The 17,251-nt window shown below is 40.3% G+C and overlaps 1 protein-coding gene across 1 annotated transcript in view; it reads left to right on the top strand.

The window, feature by feature from the left end:
- BMPER (BMP binding endothelial regulator) overlaps nt 1-17,251 on the top strand; it is a 398,089-nt gene that overhangs the window by 278,825 nt on the left and 102,013 nt on the right. The window lies entirely within an intron of this gene.

Here is a 17,251-nt window from a genome sequence, read left to right as displayed (position 1 = left end):
ATAGTTATATACTCACCCGCCGGCAGGATCCAATGAAGCTCTGGTGATGAGCGCACGGCTGCCGCCATCTTTTGTTCCCAGGATGCATTGCGAACTTACCCAGATGACTTAGCGGTCGCGCGAGACCGCTAATTCTTCTGGGTAATTTCGCAATGCATCTCTGGGACCAGAAGCTGGCGGCAGGCGAGAGCGCATCGTCAGACTGCATAGGCAGCATCAATAGTAAAAACTTGGTCACACAGGGTTAATAGCAGCGGTAACAGAGTGCGTAACCCGTGGCATAACGTGGTCCGTTACCGCTGGCATTATCCCTGTGTGAGCGGTGACTGGAGGGGAGTATGCGGGTCCCGGGCACTGACTGCAGGGGAGTATGGAGCGGGCGCCGGGCACTGACTGCAGGGTGAGTAGGGAGGGACTAATCGGACCGTGCCCATCGCTGATTGGTTGCGGCAGCCACGACAGGCAGCTGGCGGGACCAATCAGTGACGCAGGATTTCCGTGACGGAAGTTGCAGACAGAAAGACAGACAGACAGACAGACGGAAGTTACCCTTAGTCAATTATACAGTATATATAGATAGATTTGACTATGCATAATGGTCTGGACTAAAAGTTTTTAACTTTTGAGTTAATCTACTATATAATTGCCTAAGGGTCACTTCCGTCTTTCTGTCGTTCTGTATGTCTGTCTGTCTGTCACGGATATTCATTGGTTGCGGCCTCTGTCTGTCATGGAAATCCAAGTCGCTGATTGGTCGCGGCAAAACAGCCACGGCCAATCAGCGATGGGCACAGTCTGGAATAAAATGGCCGCTCCTTCCTCCCTGCAGTCAGTGCCCGGCGCCCGCATACACCCCTCCGGTCAGCGCTCACACAGGGTTAATGGCAGCATTGACCGCGGTGTAACGCACTCGGGTAATACTGCTATTAACCCTGTGTGACCAACTTTTTACTATTCATGCTGCCTATGCAGTCCGACGGTGCGCTCTCGCCTGCCGCCAGCTTCCGGTCCCAGAGATGCATTGCGAAAAATATATGTTAAAAATAATTTAAAAAATTAAAAAATAGTTATATAATCACCCGCCGGTGGCCCCTTGGATTAGGAACCGGCCTTCCCTGCTCCTCGCGACGCCCTGGTGACCGCTCCATGCATTGCAGTCTCGCGAGATGATGACGTGCGTCATCATCTCGCGAGACCGCAATGCACTCTTCAGACCGGAGCGCGCGAGGAGCGTCGGTAACCGCTTCGATCCGGTGGCCAATGGAGGGTGAGTATATCACTACTTTTTATTTTAATTCTTTTTTTTTAACAGGGATATGGTGCCACATTGCTATAGACTGCGTGGGCTGTGCAATATATTACGTGGCTGGGCAATATACTACGTTTGCTGGGCAATATACAATGTGGGCTGCGCAATATACAACGTGGGCTGCGCAATGTACTACGTGGGCTGCCCAATATACTACGTGGGCTGCACAATATACTACGTGGGCTGCGCAATATACAACGTGGGCTGTGCAATGTACTACGTGGGCTGCCCAATATACTACGTGGGCTGCACAATATACTACGTGGGCTGCGAAATATACTATGTGGGCTGCGCAATATACTACATGGGCTGCGCAATGTACTGCATGGGCTGCGCAATGTACTGCGTGGGCTGCGCAATGTACTGTGTGGGCTGCACAATGTACTGCATGGGCTGCACAATGTACTGCATGGGCTGCGCAATGTACTGCGTGGGCTGTGCAGTATACTACGTGGGCTGTGCTGTACACTACGCATACATATTCTTGAATACCTACCATCTAGTTGTATCTATATTCATGTATTGTTTAGTTGTGTATTGTTTTCTCTGTCCATGCGTGATACAGGGTGACCTATTAATCAATGTGTTTTCACCAAATTTCAAGCATAATACACTTTGAAATGTTACAATTTTTTTCTTGTGCTACTTAAAGATGCGCAAAATTTTTTCAACTTTTGGCATTTTCATACCTGTCATTCTGACCTCCGCTTAAGTGGGCAGAAAATGGGCTGGGTGGCTACGCCTTGCAAATTCTTTATTCTTTATTAAAAGCTGTTCCACCTAAAGGTTTAACTTATGCCATAAATGTACTCCATTGATTAGATGACCAAAACTCATTAAAGAATATGTGCCTCCTGATGAATTAGATACATCTTACTCCAACACACTTTCTTTAACAAAGGTTTTCCACTACTGATTTCACCCCATTTCATATTTCCTCTTTTTGACAATCAATTTTCTAATATACTCCTATTATCTGCCCTGCTTCTGTAAGCTCATCTCTATGTGGGTGATATCGCCCTTCTGTTGTGATTCTGGCTTTGAGACTTCCGATTTGGCAACTGGAATCTGATAAACTGAGTGGCGCATGTCATTGATGGGGGTGGGACTACCTCTCAGTGCACACAAGCTCAGATTAGACTTCACTCTCCTCCGCCTGGATCCTGATGATGCCTTGGACTGCCGTGCCTTCAGCTGACATGAGCTGTGATGTGTTGCTTTTTATTAGAAAGCCTATCATAGAGCTTGTCAGTTGAAGGGACGGCACTTCATAGCTTCAGCAGGTTCTAAGCAGAGAAACGAGTGAAGCCAAATCTAAGCTCAGTCATTCATGGTGCACAATGACTCTGACAAAGCTTTGAAGTCCCATCCCTTTAGCTAGTAATCCCTGTGATTTGCTTTTTAGTCACAGTACATTGCAGTGCTTGTCAACTGAAGTCACAGAACTCCAAAGCATCAGCCGGATCCAGGCAGAGAGGAGAATGAAGTCTGGTCTGAGCATGTGCGCTCAGACTGCTGTCACTCACAGAAGTAGTCCCATCCCAACTAATGATATGTGCTACTCGGTTCATCTGATTCCAGTTTCCAGACAGAGTCATAATCACAACAGATGACTATATCACCCATATAGAGATCACTTTACAGGAGCAGTTTAGGTAATAGGAATATATTAGAAAACTGATAGGAACAGTTAAGCCAAAAACGGGGTGAAATTACTAGTGGAAAACCACTTTACTATTAAAGTGCAGAACATCGTTCTTAATGAATCAGCCGCAGTATGACCAAAGGAACAAATCAAATTTCAGCTTTTATTCTCTAAAAATTAAAACTGAAAGCTGGCTACTATGGACATTTTCGCTGAAGTTGTTGTTTTACTAAATTTGATGTATACGCAATTTAAATGCATTTAAGTAAAATTTCCTGCAATGAATTTGAAAGCATTGCTCACACTCAGGAATCATTTTATCTGTGCTAAAAAGTAAAGGGTCTGCTCACATATTTTTATGACTTGACCTGCAATGTGGATACAAACTGTTTAACTCAGCGTTAAAATGGTATAACAGATGTCAGTGAAAATGGGGTCTGAAATGAACACAAAGGAACCTTTTGAGCTTTTTCAATAAAATATGCGGATCCCCCTGAACTTTCTACTAGATATTCTGTCCATGTCTGGGTCAGACTTGTAGTGAGCATTTGTGCATTGGCAAGGCTTTAAGCACGCTACAGCAGCCTCCTGTGTGTTAGATTGCAAAAATAATTGTAGCATCAAACTAAAGAGGTGTAATATTCATTTATTAGAATTTTTCCATATTAAATAAGGAGCATAGAGAAACTGAACAGACTTGGACACATTCTTAGTATAGGAAAATAATGTGAAAAATATGTCATAGAGTTAACTGTTAGGAAAAGCTGATGATGTTATTTTATAAGAAAATGACTAGTGTTATCAATACTAAACTACTATTAATAAAAGATTACTACATATAACACATTTACAAAGGTTGGCAGAATAGATAACATTCATTTAATTAGCTATAGTGCTTTTCTGTGCCCAATAACACACAAATTACAATCTATTATATCAGAACATCGGTCTTTTTGTAGTACTTCGAAGTTGGTACAGTAAAGGCTTTTGTATATTGGCCTAAGTAAAGAGAAATCTTTGTGTACTTTACATGCGTTAAATACTATAGTAAAAACATTAAAGGCAAAATTAAAAAAAAATAATTAAATACTACGTGGTGAATCTACAACATAGTTTACAAATTGTAGTAAAATCCTTTAATTTGTATTTTGATTTGTGTATTCATTTTCCACTGCCAATCGCTTTGTTCTCCTGGAGATAAGCTGAGGTGTCTTTACGTGGCTTTCGCATGCAAATCACATAAGCACCTTAAGGCCCCGTCACACGTAGCGACGCTTAAGCGATCCCGACAACGATACGACCTGTCAGGGATCGTTGCTGCGTCGCTATGTGGTCGCTGGTGAGATGTCAAACAGTGAGATCTCCCCAACGACGCAGCAGCGATGCGGCGACCTGTAGCGACCTGTACAACGATGCTATTTCATGACGATTCAATGCGACGTCCTGTCATGAGGTCGTTGGTAAGGTGTCAAACACAGCGATGTGTGCTACCCAGCGGGACCTCAACGATCAAAAAACGGTCCAGGCCATTCCGACACGACCAGTGATCTCACAGCAGGGGCCTGGTCGCTGCTACGTGTCACACATAGCGAGATCGCTACTGAGGTCGCTGTTGCGTCACAAAACTTGTGACTCAGCAGCGATCTAGCTAGCGATCTCGCTATGTGTGACGGGGGCTTTAGCCAAACAAGGTCTCTTGTGTATGAGAGAGAAGGCCAATGTGGCTGTTGGCCACATTAAATGTTTACCCATAAAATGTTTATGGGAGAAAGGAAACCTGACAACTGCTCGAACCATGGACAGCATGTTTCAGACACTGGCTGTATGATTGCAGCCATGTATGTTTAACTGGTATATTGAAGTATTGCAAAGTTTCAAGACCACCAGGAACCAAGCTGTGTAGGAGACTTTTCAGAAAAATGGTCCCAAATGACTTCTCCACACCTGCTGACAATGACTGAAAGGTCTCTCCATGTGTGTTAAGGAGAGAAACTAAAAATACAAATACTACAGGAAAAACAAAACCTCAATGTTATGAGAATTTAGAAAAATGTATTCTACTGTGAATGTCTCATGAGGTGTTTAAATTTATTTTGTCAATATAATAAGCAGGGACAGGGCAGTGATTGAATATATAGAACTTTTAAGGGCCAAGACACCACCACATGTCCATATCGAACATCACAATAATATATAAAAATAAAATCTTTTATTAAATACAACAGTAGGTAAAAACATGGGTCACATTGCTCGCACCAAGAGGAAAGAGGTGTTTAATCAGACATATGTACAGGTGCAGGTTTTTTTTTGTGAACATGTATATTGACATGTGTGATTGCCTAGATTTCAAGGATATATTGGTTTAACCCTGGGCTAGGTGAAGGAGGGGTGACGTTATATAATATGTATGTACAATAGTCTTTTCTTGGGGATGAAGCTACAATATACATATTCGAACTGCTAACGAGTTTGATAGATAGCGCTTGGTTCCTCAGTTAGTACAACCACATCCATTTGTAATGAAAATAGGGTGTAAATAGCTTCTAACAAAATCATTTTATCACCTGATGAAGGCCTATATGGCCGAAACGTGTTGTGTTTTTTAAATACATTTTTATGGTATTTTATGAAGTTTTGCATTTGCTGTACATAGCCAATAAAATATTATCTGATTCAACATCAGAGAGACTTGATTTTTGGCTATATAACCTTCTCATTCTAAAATGGGTTAAGAATCCTCTGAAGAATCCTTATTCACACTAGGCTCCATTGGGAATTGTTTTTCCTCTGTATCTGAGGACTTTTTACTATGTACAAACTTACATTACTGATACAGTGAAGGAAATAAGTATTTGATCCCTTGCTGATTTTGTAAGTTTGCCCAGCTTTCAAAGTCATGAACAGTCTATAATTTTAAAGATAGGTGAACTTTAACATTGAGAGAATATAAAAATAAAATCCAGAAAATCATATTGTATAAATTATATAAATTTATTTGCATTTTGCAGTGAGAAATAAGTATTTGATTCCTCTTTCAAACAAGACTTAATACTTGGTGGCAAAACCCTTGTTAGCAAGCACAGCAGTCAGACGTTTTTTGTAGTTAATGATGAGGTTTTGCACACGTGTCAGGAGGAATTTTGGTCCACTCCTGTTTGCAGATCATCTCTAAAATTTAACCCCTTTACCCCCAAGGGTGGTTTGCACGTTAATGACTGGGCCAATTTTTACAATTCTGACCACTGTCCTTTTATGAGGTTATAAGTCTGGAACGCTTCAACGGATCCCAGTGATTCTGACATTGTTTTCACCTGACATATTGTACTTCATGATAGTGGTAAAATTTATTTGATATTACCTGCGTTTATTTGTGAAAAAAAAACGGAAATTTGGCGAAAATTTTGAAAATTTTGCAATTTTCCAACTTTGAATTTTTATGCAATTAAATCACAGAGAAATGTCTATATGATAGAAAATACCCAAGTGTGACACCATTCTAAAAACTGCACCCCTCAAGGTGCTCAAAACCATATTCAAGAAGTTTATTAACCCTTCTGGTGCTTCACAGGAATTTTTGGAATGTTTAAATAAAAATGAACATTTAACTTTTTTTCACAAAAAATTTATTTCAGCTCCAATTTGATTTATTTTACCAAGGGTAATAGGAGAAAATGGACCCCAAAAGTTGTTGTACAATTTGTCCTGAGTACACCGATACCCCATATGTGGGGGTAAACCACTGTTTGGGCGCATGGGAGAGCTCGGAAGGGAAGGAGCGCCATTTGACTTTTCAATGCAAAATTGACAGGAAATGAGATGGGACGCCATGTTGAGTTTGGAGAGCCACTGATGTGCCTTAACATTGAAACCCCCCACAAGTGACACCATTTTGGAAAGTAGACCCCCTAAGGAACTTATCTAGATGTGTGGTGAGCACTTTGACCCACCAAGGGCTTCACAGAAGTTTATAATGCAGAGCTGTAAAAATAAAAAATAAAAACTTTCCCCAAAAAATTATTTTTTAGCCCCCAGTTTTGTATTTTCACGAGGGTAAGAGGAGAAATTCGACCCCAAAATTTGTTGTCCAATTTGTCCTGAGTACGCTGATACCCCATATGTGGGGGAGAACCACCGTTTGGGCGCATGAGAGGGCTTGGAAGGGAAGGAGCGCCATTTGGAATGCAGACTTAGATGGAATGGTCTGCAGGCATCACATTGCGTTTGCAGAGCCCCTAATGTACCTAAACAGTAGAAACCCCCCACAAGTGACCCCATATTGGAAACTAGACCCCCCAAGGAACTTATCTCAGTGTGTTGTGAGAACTTTGAGCCCCCAAGTGTTTCACTACAGTTTATAACGCAGAGCCGTGAAAATAAAAAATCTTTTTTTTTCCCACAAAAAATATTTTTTAGCCCCCAGTTTTGTATTTTCCCAAGGGCAACAGGAGAAATTGGACCCCAAAAGTTGTTGTCCTATTTGTCCTGAGTACGCTGATACTCCATATGTTGGGGTAAACCCCTGTTTGGGCATACGGGAGAGCTCGGAAGGGAAGGAGCACTGTTTTACTTTTTCAACGCAGAATTGGCTGGAATTGAGATCGGACGCCATGTCGCATTTGGAGAGCCCCTAATGTGCCTAAACAGTGGAAACCCCCCAATTATAACTGAAACCCTAATCCAAACACACCCCTAACCCTAATCCCAACAGTAACCCTAACCACATCTCTAACCCTGACACACCCCTAACCCTAATCCCAACCCTATTCCCAACCGTAAATGTGATCTAAACCCTAACCGTAACTTTAGCCCCAACCCTAACTGTAGCCTTAACCCTAGCCCTAACCCTAACCCTAACCCTTGCCCTAACCTTAGCCCTAACCCTAACCCTATCCCTAACCCTAACCCTAGCCCTAAGGGGAAAATGGAAATAAATACATTTTTTTAATTTTTCCCTAACTAAGGGGGTGATGAAGGGGGGTTTGATTTACTTTTATAGCAGGTTTTTTAGCGGATTTTTATGATTGGCAGCCGTCACACACTGAAAGACGCTTTTTATTGCAAAAAATATTTTTTGCGTTACCACATTTTGAGAGCTATAATTTTTCCATATTTTGGTCCACAGAGTCATGTGAGGTCTTGTTTTTTGCGTGACGAGTTTATGTTTTTATTGGTAACATTTTCGGGCACGTGACATTTTTTTATCACTTTTTATTCCGATTTTTGTGAGGCAGAATGACCAAAAACCAGCAATACATGAATTTCTTTTGGGGGAGGCGTTTATACCATTCCACGTTTGGTAAAATTGATACAGTAGTTTTTTATTTTTCGGGTCAGTATGATTACAGTGATACCTCATTTATATCTTTTTTTATGTTTTGGCACTTTTATACGATAAAAACTATTTATAGAAAAAATAATTATTTTTGCATCGCTTTATTCTGAGGACTATAACTTTTTTACTTTTTTTGCAGATGATGCTTTATGGTGGCTCGTTTTTTGCGGGACAAGATGACGTTTTCAGCGGTTCCATGGTTATTTATATCCGTCTTTTTGATCGCGTGTTATTCCACTTTTTGTTCGGCGGTATGATAATAAAGCGTTGTTTTTTGCCTTTTTTTTTTTTTTTCTTACGGTGTTTACTGAAGGGGTTAACTAGTGGGCCAGTTTTATAGGTCGGGTCGTTACGGACTCGGCGATACTAAATATGTGTACTTTTATTGTTTTTTTTTATTTAAAGAAATGTATTTATTGGAATAATATTTTTTTTTTTTTTTCATCATTTAGGAATTTTTTTTTTTTTTTTTACTTATTTGGAAAAATTTTTTTTTACATTTACGTTTACTGAGCAGGCACTTGGTAAGCCACCTCCCTCCCTGCAGGACCCAGATGCCGCAGCCATTTTGGATCCGGGCCTGCTACAGGGAGGGAGGTAAGAGACCCTTGCAGCAACGCGAATACATCGCGTTGCTGCGGGGGTCTCAGGGAAGCCCACAGGGATCCCCCTCCCTGTGGATGCTTCCTTATACCGCCGGCACATCGTGATCATGTTTGATCGCGGTGTGCCGGGGTTTAATGTGCCGGGGGGCGGTCCGTGACTGCTCCTGGCACACAGTGCCGGATGTCAGCTGCTATAGGCAGCTGATACCCGGCCGCGATCGGCCGCGCTCCCCCCGTGAGCGCAGCCGATCGCATATGACATACTATCCCGTCAGTGGTCATACGGGCCCACCCCACCTCGACGGGATAGTACGTCTAATGTCAGAAAGGGGTTAAAGTAAGCAAAAAACTTTTAAGCGTATACTGTATATCTCAAGTGCAGTAATACTATCTAAATTGGCATATCTTCATTTAGTCTCCCAGAATATTGAAATATTAATAATAGAAGCTATCATTCTAATTGCCATTTGGAATGTTTTCCCCACAGATTACATCTGGTTGGCAGGTGACCCAGCAAGAGAATACTGCCTATTATTAAAGGAAGCAAAAGAGTTTACAGACATTTTCACACGGGATCACAGCTGCTGTTTTCTGTGAGGTAAAACATGTTTTTAAACAGGCAACAAAATGTTTTTCCTTACAGAAACCAACATATGTGATCCCATGCTTTCCTGTCTGTATACGCTCCTTTTTGCTTCCTCCCCTGCCGAGGAGCTGTGGTATGATCATCAGACCATGTTCCTGTATAGTCAGACACAGCCATTACACAGTACACAGCAGGGGCACATTTATGACATTATCTCGGCACAGGAACATTTTTTTAACACATCCAATTGTAAAACTTATTTTGATTCCAAGATCTATTGATTAAAATCAACTTTGTTCCAGGAAAAACCTCTTTAAAATGCAAACTTCTTTGCTGTTTTGGACGATCTCTACTTGTTCGAAGGGTCCTTTGGCAACAAGCAGTGTGACTTTGCTGGGACCCCACCAATCATATGTAATGTGGAGTACACTGGCAGTAAGTGTTCAGTTTCCTTGTAGTATCACCACTTGAAAATTCATTGAGTTGTAAGTGCACTGCAGGACCAAAAACATAAAAATGAGGGATGCTTTATAGACGCTCTCTATTATTGCCAAGAGATGAGCATTCTGGACAGAGGACAACATCTGCATCCTTCCTGCAGAGAAATCCACCGCTGTCATAAGTGATGGATTATCCGCTGCTGATACATCACCCCGATAAAGGTGACTGTTTGATTTGTCTGGAGAGGGGGGTATGCAGCTATGTCACTGCGTATCTCTATCATCTATAATATTAAAAAGGTTTAAACCACAGAAGAACGGATTGCTTGAAAATTGAATTTTCTGGCTTTGCCAAATTTTCCCTAGAAATTTGATTGAGAGAATTTTCAGTTTGATAAGTAAATAACACTTAAGGGAATTGGGAGATGGAAACCAACTCTGTTGTACAAACTGCCTTTCCTGAGCCCAACTGTGCTCCACGCTGTTCTCTGACTGACCACCACTGTACAAGGTATGCCAATCCGCTAGATGTTACAGCTGAAGGGTATTATGGGTAAGTGCACAGCCACGCAAAATGACACTATCCTGCTCACTGATGCTTCAGCAGTCTGGGAAATAGTGGCCAACACGTTTTTTCTTTTGCCTTTCTTGAATCTCGCAATGTTTGAATTTGCGTGTAGCTGAAAAATCCAGGAAATTTGACTCAAACTCAATCCTCCATGGATTGATCTGCTCACTTCTAGTTGAAACTCAAGTTTTCACAACGTTTTTCTTACAGACATGAAATTGCTGTAGACTCGTTTGCAATATTTGGGGTAATTCAGTGACTGGAATGAAATGTATTACTTTTGTGCATGACATTTCCTATTAGAAGCTATTGATAAAATGTATTTGATGAAACAGAGGCACAGCTTACTTAGAAGTTCTGTTTGATTTAATATAAGGCCCCATTTGCAGGGTAACGATTTTCACCCATCTCATTACTTGTAATAAATCCTATGCTTGAGCAAACACAAGCAAAGGGCAAAGAAAAGGGACAACAATTACAGAATCAACAATTACATCAGACGATGTGTCAAGGGCCAAACGTCGTCAAATTACTTCCAAGTTTCACTTGCCATCTACAAATGAACTTTATAATGTGCTCCGAAAATGCTTTCAAAGGCATCAATCACTTTGACATGTCATTGGCAACAAAGCACATTTGTCTTGAGAGAGTGGTAACTGTTCCAAGGGCCTTATTAATTAATGAGTGATAATGGCCACCACCTCTAGAACCCTGCCAACAACTTTAATGATAGTGTTTCACGAGCCTCAGTGGGATCCGCAGCTTCTTGAATGGGATCCTTAGAGATTTACAGAGCTGGAACACCTACAACATCCAGTATTAAAGAAACCAAGCATTTAATATGTTTCCACTGCGACTACAGGGGATTATTGAAATATGCCCAGTGAGAGTGCTGATAGACCCTGGAATAATACTTTTTTTGTTTTCTTTTAAACATAAACAAATTAAAGGGATTATTGTGCCTTTTATCTCATAATCAGATTCAGCAGCCAAATGTTTGTTATTAGAAACAGTGTAATTTTCATCTGGAACAATCCACATTGTCGTGCATGAGAAACATCTGCGTGTTCTGGCCTGATGTATACAGTATATGTCTTAGCCGTTCTACAAACAGATATCTGTTGGAACCTTTAAGAAAACAATAAGTGCATGTAGAGACATTTGTAAAGAAGATTTATTATTATTCACTGGCAAATTGTTAGATTTTTAAATCCTTGGTTTATTTATTTTAAAAAGATATTTGTACTGACGGCAATGTCACTGGTTCATTTGAGGACTTTGTAGAAAGAAAGACTCCAATTGAAGTTACAGCAGATACAGATCAAATCGCCATAATGGATATACAATAAGTATTATATCTAGTGTAGCCTGTGAAATGTTTACACAGCAGTGTCATTATGTTGAGAAGCAAAGATTTGCATCACTTTATGCTTCAAACTGGAGACTAAGCTTAATTCACATATTTCATATCGATGATTTGCCACCTTCATCTGTTGGCAAAATGGAGAAGCATTCCTCGTGTTAACAGGATGTTAAAGGCAATCTGTCACCAGATTTACTGAGAGCGACATAATGAAGGGAAAAAGATCCTGATTCCAACGATGTATCACTTTATTGGGTGCACAACCAGAGTTTTTAGATGTAGCATGTAACTAAACTCAGAAAGCTACCCCCACCCATATCACAGCTTTTTGCATATATTGTCTATTGATAGTAAGCTGCCTATCAGAGGAGGGGGTGTGGTCAGACCAGGGCTCAAAGGAAATCTAGTCCATTCAGTAGTAATTTCCTGCTGATATAATATTCATAGCATTGAATAAACAGCACACATCCTAATAGGTGACCCATCCCCGAAATCTGTATCTCAGCACCTATCTCATGCTATCCTCAGATTATATTGAAAAAAAACACGCTGACAGATACCCTTTTAGAAAAATCGGCATCAATATAGAGTGTATGGAGATTATTACTGCGAAAAGGGGTGTCCAAATACATAAAAAGTTGTGTTTCTTTTCAAATGGTAAGGATACACTAGTTTTCTCCATTTGTACCAATGTCCATATTTTACACCCCTGTTACTATGTTTGAAGCTTTACTTCAACATTTTTTTCCATCACAAGCTGAGTCCTTCCTCTCATCGTTTGTGTCAGCAACGTAATGAAAAGAAAAGGGCTGGATCACTGGTTCAGTTCATTAGCTAAGCAATGCCCCTTCTACTTTGTGGCTGATCTTGAAAACAGATCAAGGAGTTTGCTTATTGAATAAATGCCATTTTACCATTAACTTCATAAATTACTAGGTACACATGAAAATAAGAAACTTTCCTGGACTAATATTTCTCTTTCAATTCATGGGTAAAATTTGTGAAGACAGATTTTCCCATTACTGAGATAACAGACAGCTGCTGCTCATAAGATTCTATGGTGTCCAGGTTTTGCCCTTATTTTATCCCCTTTGCTTCCCTGAGTGTTCTGCAGCCATTTGATATGTGGTTTTAGAGATATGGGCTGTTTTATTCATAACTAATTTGAATGTTCTTTACCTTGGGGGCGTTGCTTACAGGGTAATTATGCAGAGGAGCCTAAAGACATACCCCAGGGAATCCTGTGACCAACACCCCATTGGTAAAGACCATAAAAATCAGCACCAAGTAAAAGGGCCAATATTTCTGAAACAGTATGGTGGATATAAAAAAAAAAGAAGAAAACCTCCAGCAACGAAAATCAAATAAGAGCAAAAACTGATCTCTTTGACCTGCAGACAAGTCCTCTTTAAATATCCTACATAACTAATACACATATCAGTATAAGAAAGGGGTTTTAACAGAGTATGAAAGCTGCATAAGGCCCTATTTCAAAAAGTAGATAGAAAAGTAATAGAAAATGGCAAAGTAACATTGAAAGAAAGACTAGATGTTTATTAAGTGACAAATGACATTGAGGGATGCAATTGAAGAAATGAATGATATATAATTGATTTGAAGAAGGGTGAATTTGAAACATATGTATAAAGTGTATGTAGCAAATCTGCTAAAATGTTTGCTGCCAGTGACAAAGAAGGAACACTATGACACCATGACCACTGATGTTCTACAATCTGGTTCAGCTACCTAGCATGAACACAAGGCATTTTCTAATTTGGGCTTAAGCATGCATTATATTAGTTTATTTGCTTTGGCAGCAGCTCCTTGGCACTGGTTGCTCAATTAACCTACATGTATATAGTCTCATAATATGTCTAAGAAGTGTTATCAGTTAATTCTAATTTTACACAGTGTTTTACTTTAAAAAGTATTGTGGACATATATCAGGATTTAAATTCATAAACCTTTATCAACTCAGAACATACATTTTTACTCTATATGCCATTTTTGACTCCAAAGTACCCTACTTGTGCCTATTTGTGCCTCAATATTCTCATCTTGTGTACTGCAGTTTCTCAACAATATTAACTTTGTTTTAAAAAAAATGTAATAATTCTGCATTAATAGACGTAACAGGATCCAGTTAATCTGGCTATGAAGGTTAACAAATATGCTCCCTTATACAACAATGCTGATACTGCAGAATGGGTATTTATTTTTCTGTATATTTTAATAGTTTTACTCTCATTCGGTAGCAACTTGCAAATAATGATGATTTTCTTATGTTTCTTATGTTTCTCACACCTTTATAGAATTTTTTATTGTATGTAGCATAATACTTCAGTTATTTTTTAATATTAGATTATAAAACATGCTCTCAAATTAAGTAACACTTAAAAAAAAATGTAGAACTTGGTTTCCTTTTAAGAAAACGTTCAAATTTATGTTAGTATAATTTCTTTGGTTTCCGTCACAAGTAAGTTAGATGGTTTAAGTTAACCCTGCTGTTGTCTTCGGTCTGGGGAGACCGATTTTGAACTTTGGTATTTTTTGGGGTGTTCAAGATGCGGTTTTGAAACTTGTGGTTGATTGACTTAAATGAGGATGGGTCATCGGCCACGGGTTTCAGAGCCGCATCTTGAATATTTTAAAGAATATTGAAGTTCAAGGTCGGTCGTTTTTGACCAAAGACAACAGCAGGGTTAAAGGGTCATCATTCCACTGCAATAGCATTGATGTCTCATTATTAAAATGGGTCATCAATATCAGATTGGTTGGGGTCCGAAAGACCGCACCAACACAGTTCTTTGTGCTGTTAGCGGCTGCATGTGAGCAGATCTGGTATTATTCATTCATTTGAATAGAAGTGGATGTGAAGTCAGCAGCAGCAATTAAATGGTTAACAGAGCTGTGCTGTTCAGATTCTTCAACTGTTAGTGACAGATCTTAGGAGCCTTTCTGCAGTACCTGGCAGAGGCAACTAAACTTCACCATTGGTGACACCTGGCATGCTGACAACAGTTGATCAATAGGATTGTATGGGGTTGGACTGCTCCCAATAAGACATTGTAGCTGCTTTTAACAATCCCTTTGGCGGATTTTCAAAGGACAGTAAGCTGATCACAAATTGGCCTACCGCTTCCACCAAAAGTGCTGGTTTGAATTTTCTGGGGAACCTGGCAACAAGTGTTTTATCCTCTTTTGTGTCATTTTTAAGGGTAACGAAGCATTACACAATGCGTATTAAAATCAATAACTTTTTTGTAATACAAAGATCTATTTATTGTCTCCCTCTATTATTTTTTTTACCAAATAAGAATACAAAATAATGTTTAAGACGTGCATCCAATAATTTTGAATGGTCCCAACAGAACATTTAACGCATTATACTGGAATGGGTGATAGCTAGAGATGAGTGAATATATTTAAGTGCATTTGAATTTTCTCAAATTTTACTAAGATCTGCATTTGCCAAAATGTAGATTTTTTATTTTATTTCGCTTCTGGGGGGATTCAGCAAAATTGTAACCACTAGCTGCCATTTTTCTAAACTGTAAGGGACCATCTTAAGGTTACATTTTTTTAAAATTCTTATACTCACCAAACCTCTTACATATCTAGTTTCTCTGCTCTTTACCGTCACCCATCCAGTCCTCATTGCCTCTTCTTCCTGTCTTTGCGAGTGCTGAAATCGTTTGTTTTAGGTCACATAGTGACATCATGGGGATATCTGCGCTTGTGGTGGTGAATCGAATATGCGGCAAGGACTGAATGGTTGACAGTGAGGAGAGTATAAGTACTTTTTTATTTTTTATATTTATTATGCTCTTGGCAATTCATGCAAAACTTCTCTTCTGTGAATTGAATTTTCTGGGAAAATCCATGCAAACTTTTTCTGATCTGCCCATCTCTATTGATGACTGCTAGATCATTGTCATACAGACTACCTGTTAGGGCTAGCGGAACGCACCAAATAATAAGATGGAATATGGTGCGTTAGCAGCCCGGGTTCCACTGTGCAGAGATGGAACCTGCTGCCAAGTAATGACGGACTATATGGCGGTACAATGTGAATACACACACGGGTTAACTTCACCCTGTGTGAAGGAAGCGAACCCTGTTGCGTCACAGGGCCGCAGTACCGCACGTAACAAAACTAACAAATAAATAGCACGAGAGTGCAAACTGTGCCGTACTGGCGGACGCCACTAACCGCCCTGACTTGGGTTAAAGAAGCGCTCTAATGGCACGTGGCACCGTACTGGCGGTCACAGCAGTAGGCGCTGTTTCGTGTGTTAACGCTGTGAGTTCAGCCGGGCGCTGGATTGCAGCCATACACCTTACGCGAACAGTCATACACAAGGGATGGGTTTTTTAAGGAATGACTTGCACTCATCAACACACACACGATTACAATTGTACACTAGCGAATGGCCGTGCGGTCATGCGTAGCTTATATAGCTGCAGCATGTATAGGACCTTCCAATAAAGGACCAATGGGAAGCTGACACAGAAGTTTAGCACCTTCAGGACCTTCCTGGAGGACCAATGGGAACCGCTGCAGCATCTGAGCATGTGACCCTCGATCTCCAACAGGAGATCTCACCCTGGGCATGTTCAGAAGGGAAAAAGCAGGACTTAGTCCCAAAAGCGTCTGCTCGCCGCTGCCCAGCACTGGCTTCAATGGCAGAAGCAGGAAAAGCAGCAGTAACCCTTTGCACAGAGTGAGACTGAGCAAGACGCTGGGACCAACGTCTCCGCTGAGCAGACTCCACTGCGGCTGGAGAAGAATGGGAGACCGCAGCAGAGATGGTTCAAGATTCCCCCTGTGCAGAGGCGGGAACACGACACCTAACACTACCTTTTCTGTAATCTGCTATCTTGGCCAGTCCCATAGGCTTTAAATAAAGTAGTATCAGATATTCATGGCCCCTCCCATTTGACAGATGACACAGGAACGCCACCATGGTGATTGGAGGAGAGATCAGTGTTCAAATTCTCAGCAAATCTAGCAGGTATCAGCTACACTGCAGATAGGTAATAACTTATTATACCTAGAACACCAGAAAATAAGATGTATGAGATTATAAACCGGGTCTGCGCTTTTGTTCAGAAACTGCCACACCTGGGCTCACGTTGGTATTGGATTATTAAAATTAGAAAACTGATCTAGATACAACCAATGGGCTCAAACAACTGTGCTTCATGAAAAAATACTTTTTTCTTTATCTCAATTAACTCCTTTATTCTCATTACATAAAAAGTTGATTTATACTGTATGTATAATAAAAAATTAAGAGAATATAGAACTGTGACACACAGGACACCGAATCATGAGATAATATACAGCTAAAGATCTGATGACTACAGATTTATTTGTTGTTTCATTATTTCTGGAATATT

Source organism: Ranitomeya imitator, chromosome 6 (genome assembly GCF_032444005.1).
Source record: "Ranitomeya imitator isolate aRanImi1 chromosome 6, aRanImi1.pri, whole genome shotgun sequence".
NCBI classification, from domain to species: domain Eukaryota; kingdom Metazoa; phylum Chordata; class Amphibia; order Anura; family Dendrobatidae; genus Ranitomeya; species Ranitomeya imitator.
Note: the sequence above shows the minus strand (reverse complement) of the source record. Positions and strands in the feature narration are given on the sequence as shown.